This window comes from Chenopodium album, chromosome 18 (genome assembly GCF_948465745.1).
Source record: "Chenopodium album chromosome 18, dcCheAlbu1.1, whole genome shotgun sequence".
NCBI classification, from domain to species: domain Eukaryota; kingdom Viridiplantae; phylum Streptophyta; class Magnoliopsida; order Caryophyllales; family Amaranthaceae; genus Chenopodium; species Chenopodium album.
Genome location: NC_137851.1, coordinates 21,912,724 through 21,919,860, shown reverse-complemented (window position 1 = coordinate 21,919,860; position 7,137 = coordinate 21,912,724).

The window sequence follows — 7,137 nt, the reverse complement described above, 5'->3', positions numbered from 1 at the left end:
TGTATTTATGTAATCTAAATACGGTCTGCGTACCGTTAAATACTTTTGTAACTTTTATTTAAAGTAAATAGATCAGTTATTCAAATAGTGTTAGTCCAAAGAAGCCTATGAAGTGAAGACCTAAAGGAGCAAGGTGGATGGAGATCCATGATGATTCAAGTGGGAGCTTTTCATTTCTAGTTTTCTTAGGACTAAGGGGCCATACTGTAGGGAATATTTCAAGCATCCCAAACTTGAGCCCTACTGTGATCATACACTTAAATATTGTGGCGTCCAAAGGGAAGGAAGCTAGAGCAAAAGAGTCTCCAACAAGTTTTAGGAACTTGTAAATCGTTCACAGGATGAAGGTCACACCCCTTCACGATCCATGAGATCGCTAACTCCATAGTGGTCTGGAACCATGACTGGATATTCGGGGATGAAGGTACAAATCCAACCTAAAAGAGATTGAACCTGCCCTAAAAATAGGCCTCTACTTTATTCTTCTCATATTTATGTGCGCTTTCTGACTAACATACAATCAATATATTAACCCTAAACCTGTTTAATCTATGTTGATTGAATTTAATGCACAAGCAAATCTATTATTGGCGATCACTTGAATTATAATCATATTAACCTAAACAAGATTATTAATTATCTTATTAAACGTGATTACAAGTAAAAATTCCCTTTAAACATGCAAGAGAGAGTGTGATCAAGAAATAACAATAATATGTCAAGCAACATAATAATGACAACAATCATCATCATAATAATATTCTCAATAAAGCATAATAATATTAGCAAGATCCTAGGCATGATACTAACAAGATTAATAACAAATCCTAGCATGTCACTAAACAATAAAGATTAAAGCTTTATCCCTAACATGATACTAACATGATATTAGAAAGAATAGGAAGCAACCTAAACATGATACTAGAAAGCAATAAAAGCATCCTAACATGATACTAGGAATCAAAATAATCTAAGCATGCTTTCTATATCAAAATAAAAACAATTAAACTACTTACTGGGATGCCTCGTATCTCTTTCTAATAACAAAATACACACGTTAGTACCTTCAAGGAAAATAATAAATCAAACAATTAATTAAATAATTGAAATAGAGATTTGGGACCAAACCCTAAAAAATTATCAACCTTTCACGTCTAGGGAGAAGGCAACTTCGAACTTGGCTAGGTGTGTCTAGAACTAATGTATGCTGTATGGTGTTTGTGAAAAAGCTAATTTAGAACGCTAGAGAGAGAAAGAATAAGCTATTGCTTAAGAGACAAAAGGGAGAGAATTAGAGAATTCTGGGTGATTTGAAAACGGAGGTCTAGGACCCTATTTATAAGAAAACAGTCCAAAACCCAATAGAAAGAGTAAATTTGAATCGGAATAAAATTAGTTCCGTCGTCTGGCGACAAGGCTGTCGTTTAGCGTAGGGATAGTTTTTTGCGGATTTAGTTTTTATCATATCTTTTGATCCAGAAGTCCAAATAAGTCATATAATATATCGTTGGAAATCTCTTGATGTCTAATTTCCAACCCAATTAGAATCAGATTAAAATATTTTGTAGATAAAAAGATATGGTCAAAATAGTGGAAGAGTGTCAGTTTTGGATAGAGTTTCGTATTTCTTTCATATCTTTTTCATTATACCTCGGAATTAATATTATAATATATCACTGAAAAGATAATTTCAAGATCTATCCAACCATATAATATTTGGATAAAGATTATGAGACACGAAAAAAATATCTGACCATCTTCCATTTCGCACAGAACAAGGACTCTGAAAAAGAGAAGTTTTATTCAATTTCGAATTCTTTGATCTTATCTTTTCAAAAAATGATAATTAAGATCTTTTAGAAACTTATAGAAGCTTCTAATTAAATCCTAATTATTTTAGGAATGGGATTAAACCTTTGGACCCTCCACATGATCATTGGGCCGTAGGTAAAATCCGGTTTGAACCCAATTTAGTATTTTGGGCATAACTTCCTCATTATTCATCGGAATTGGGCTTATAATATATCGTTGGAAAGGTCTTTTCAAACCCCAACCAATTACACTATTATTGGACCCTTATCATGGACCAAACTAAACTGGACTGGCTATTTTCATATATAGAGCACATTTTCAAAAATAGAAAGAGAGATGTTTTAATAAAAACAACCGCATCACTAGAATTTTCACACTTTCACTTTGTTTGATAATCAAATGACGTGAAAAGTATTCATCACTGGGTTTGGTTTTGGGGAGACACATTTGGGTGTCTACACATACTATGTCATGTTTTATTGCATTAGTAGATTATGCATGTTAGATTTTATTTATGTTGATTGATGATGCGCTAGAGTTCATTAAATAATCACAACATAATAAATCTAGGTCCCAGTAATATTAAGATTGTTTTTCCAATTAAAACCCAATAAACCTTTGATATTTATGATAGGTCATGCTAAAGCTGGGTGTCATTTTATATCTTGGGAGACTTGGGGTAAATCAAGTTTTATAATTTTGATTGGTTGTGCTCAACAAGGTTACCTAAAGAGTTTAGAACCTTGAAGCAAAGGGTAATAATTTAACATGTGATGATTAATTATTCAACCAAGAGTTACAAGAGTTGTAATCGATAAAGAGTTTACTCACTTTGAAAATGTAATGGTTGATGGTAGGGCCAAAGTCCGGTCAATTATTGCACGAATAAAGGGTCTTGGAATCACTTAAAATTCAATTGGGATCAATTAATATTGAATAAAGTGCTTTTAAAGTTACCTAATTAATTCGTTTATGGTACTTTAATTATTAAAATTAAACATAATTATTAAACTTTGCCTTATTTTGACATAGATAGGTAGCCGTAACAATGATGACAATAATGCTTTACCACCAACGATGAAAACAAGGCTTAATTTTCTCAACTTCAACGATTGGGAAAGCGAATTTAGAAGTGTTCTAAGGAACGAAAATCTCGAATTTCGTTTAGACTTACCAATCGAGGGCAGATTTAGTCCAGGCATGACTCCTGAGAAGCATTTAAGAAATGTTTCAGAGAGTCGCATATGTAATGTTATCTTCTATTCCAGAGGATTGGGCTAGAAGATTCATGGATTATGAACCTTATCTTTTATTCAAGTGCTTACGTGATGTTTGCAATGGAATACTGAATTCCCATGTTGATGGAGAATTTGATGGAAACGTCGAGGAAATCATTAATATGGTTTCCAAGAACGACGACTCCTGGACTGGAAATATTAGGTTTGAAACCTACAAGATCAATGGTGAGATTATTTCGAGAAAACTCATGCCAGGCCAGTCAGTACAGATTCATGTGGATATGATGGTTTAACTATTTAACCGCATGAGTATATTAGGGAGACCATACAAGGATCATCAGGTTCATGATATAATTCTGCATTCTCTACATGATGGTTTTGACCTCGAGAAACTTTCTCAAGATGATGAGGATTCTACGTTCAGGCTAGTTGATTTACTCAAGAATTATGCAGAGAATTACCTTAAAGGAGAATAAGCCAGAGCTTGAACAAGAATGTCCTCACTAGGATGAAGTGACAGGTAAGAGTTACCTAACACTCTGGTTATAAACATTTTAACTTTCACTTAGGTATGTGATACCAAGTTGCAGTGCTTAACATTATTAATGTTGCACAGGAACTACAAACAAGTGAAGCTAGCATGGAAGTGAAGCTTGAAGGTGCACTAGAATTGTTCGAGTAGCCAGAGATAGCTTCATTGTAACACCCCCAAATCTCCCTCTACGGAAATACTAGTATAATACATATAATTATACCGTAGAGATAGGCTTGGGCATATTACCGCCGCGTGATTACGCAAGGCTACTCAAAATACTTAACTCAATAACAAAACTTGCAGCGGAAACTCAACTTTCTTTTATTAATACTTATAAAAAATAGTAACATTGTTATGAGTACTCAAAATAAAGATGAGACAAACATTCCTAAACTAGGTGAAACCATTCCTGGGACTCCATATGCTCAATTATTGACTCCACCTGAAATTAGTCAACACTGCTTACCATTATGGTAAACAGGGCGAACCAAAACAAATAAGAAATATTATTAGCAAATTATGCTAAGTACGATAAGTCCAAGATAATGTAAACTCAATTTATTTGCAAACATGCTTTAAAAATCAATTCCAATAATTAATCCAATAAATTCCAAATTCATTATTCCAAAACCGATTCCAATGATTCAATATTCAAAATAATAGTTAATAAAACCAATTCCTTTATTAAGAACCAATTTCTTTTAATCCAATTCCTCACCCAAGTGTGCACACCCCCCAAACTAGTCTCCTTATATTACAAGGCTATTCTTGAGGAAAGACCCGGTTATACAAAGTCCGAGGTCTTATCAATAAACCAAATCCGCATAGTGGGATTACCAACATGCTTATAAAGCATTAATAATAATAATTCAATAAATCCTTTCAATATCCAATAAATTCCAATATAATTCAAACTCCTTTTTAATAATTCCACATACTTTCAAAATCAAAACCTTTTAAGTAGATACTTCAGAATAAAATCTCATATTAATAACTTTTCAAAATCAATAACTTTTCCTCGAAAAACCCTTTATTAAATTCAACAAACCTTTTAAAATCAATTCCTTTATTTAAACACGATAAGTAATTCAAACCATTCAAAACATGATTTAAAAATCAATCATTCAAAATACTTTTATTAAAACAAATTAAATATTAAAATCAATACCTCCAAACATAATTCAAATCAATTTAATTCAATCACCAATAAAATCACAAATTAAACCAATCACTTTCAAAGGTATCTAGCCACCTAAACATACCTTGATCCTTGCTAGAAAAACCACAAAAAGAACCTCAAGAACCTTGATTCCGAATATCAATCAACACTTCACACTTTCAAAGTTCAATCACGAATACACCTTGCAAATAACATAACCATAAGGTTATCACAACATAACCTCAAATCTAATGTGCATGGACTATAAAACTTTTTTAAAATAATACTTTATATAAAATTATACCTTATTTGTATTTTAGAGAACTAAACATGAAGAAAATAAAGGAATAGGATTAAAGAGAATTGAATTTTCGTAGGAAAGAATAGGCAGAACTTGCAGAGGTCATAAGTCCTTCAATATAACTCCGAATTGGGTGATTTTTGAGCCTAAACTCAAGGATTTTTTGAGAGGAACAATCTTTTGTGAAACGTCAATACCCCAAAAACTGACCAGAAGTGCCCGAAAACTGGCTTCAAATGTATATAGGATAATATTTGTATGAAAAGAGGAGAAGAAAAGTATGAAAAGGTTTAGGGAAAAGAAGAAGAAGAAGAAGAGAGAAGAAGAAAATTGAGTTTTGGTGTAAAAAATATGAGAGGTATGAAGGGGTATTTATAGGCTAGCTCATGCAAGAATTATGGCAAGAGAATGTGGGAAGAATTATGGTAAAAAGAATTAAGGAAATTACTTGGAGAAGTGAATAAAAGAATTAAGGAAAGTTTGGATATTAAGGTGATTGTGTATACTTGAATATGGAATGTATGTATGTCATGAAAAATAATAAGGAAATTAGAATTACTTGGGAAATAATTAAGAAGAATGAATGGCAAGAAAATATGATGATTAGATATTAAAAATATGGAGAATTATAATTAAGGAAAATAAGATATTTTGAGGAGATAATTAAAAATATAATTACCAAAATAAGTCACCCAAAAATCCATCATGGTGGCTTTAGATATTTAGGGAATTAATTTGCTAGTTTTAAGGAATTAAAAATAATTGTGTAAATAATATTTATTGTATAAAATAATTACTTAATAAAATTCCAATTATTCACTAAATAAAATAACTAAGAAAATCAGATTTTCTACACATAGAAAATCCGAAAATCATAGTTAATAATTTAGGAATTTTCGGCCCTTTTAAATAAATAATAAAATATAATTTAGTTTAATTAAAATATCCGAAATATATATAAATAAGCCGGTTTTTAAAACAAAATAAATGGATAATAAATCTTATCCAAAATCCAAAAATAATAATTGAGTTTTAAAATACTTTTGGCGCCAAAATCCAAATATTATTTTGGCTCCGAAATTCAAATAGAAAAATAAATTACTTAAAATACCCTTTTTAGAAAATACTAATTAATTAATTAATTAGAAAATACGTTTCAAAAATACGAGGTATTACATTCATAGTTTTATTTTTGAATTTTTTATGTTTATTTTAGAACTATTTCCAGCTTTGATGAGATAATATTTCGGTTTCTTGTTTGAATACTGATTTGTTTTTACTTGGCATGGACAAGTGTTGATCCATGACCAAGGTAATAAATTGTTTTCATTTATGCTAGATACGAGTTAAATTTGTTTATGACATTGATATAAGTAGATCATAAAGCAAAAAAAATTAGATGATTTAAAGTAAACTTACTTACAACAAAGTAAGATTACGTCACATATACCAATTTGCACATCCAAAGTAACAATTTGATGGACTCTTATTCTTATTTGATTATGAATCACTTGAGAATTAAAAGTCATGCTTGATAAAGGTAAAATGACCAAGTCGCCTTTTAGTTAAAAAGATGAAGCTAATGACCTTTTGGAACTCATACATATGATGTGTGTGGACCATAAGTTCAAGAATTAGGAAAGAGATTTAACTATTTCATTGCTTTTACTAACAATTTAAGTAACTATATTGATAATTACTTAATGAAGTAAAGCTTGGAATCATTGAAAAGTTCAAGAATTCCAAAATAAAATGTAAAATCAGTTTGAGATAAACAATTTAACACCACAATATGATTGTTGTAATAAATATTTAACTCAAAATTAAATGATCATCTAAAGGGAATTGTTGAATTAATTCACAATCCAGAAACATTACAATTAAAATGTATGTTTAAAAGAAGGAATCAAACTTTGCTTGCCATGGTTCGATCCTAGAATAGCTTTAATGATTTACAAATATCATTTTGGGGATACATATTAGAACAACAATTACGACTATACTAAACAAATACTCAACCAAAGCAATTGAGAAGACGTCATAAAATTTATGATTTGGAAATGTTCCAAAAGTTGTCTTTTCAAAAACAAGA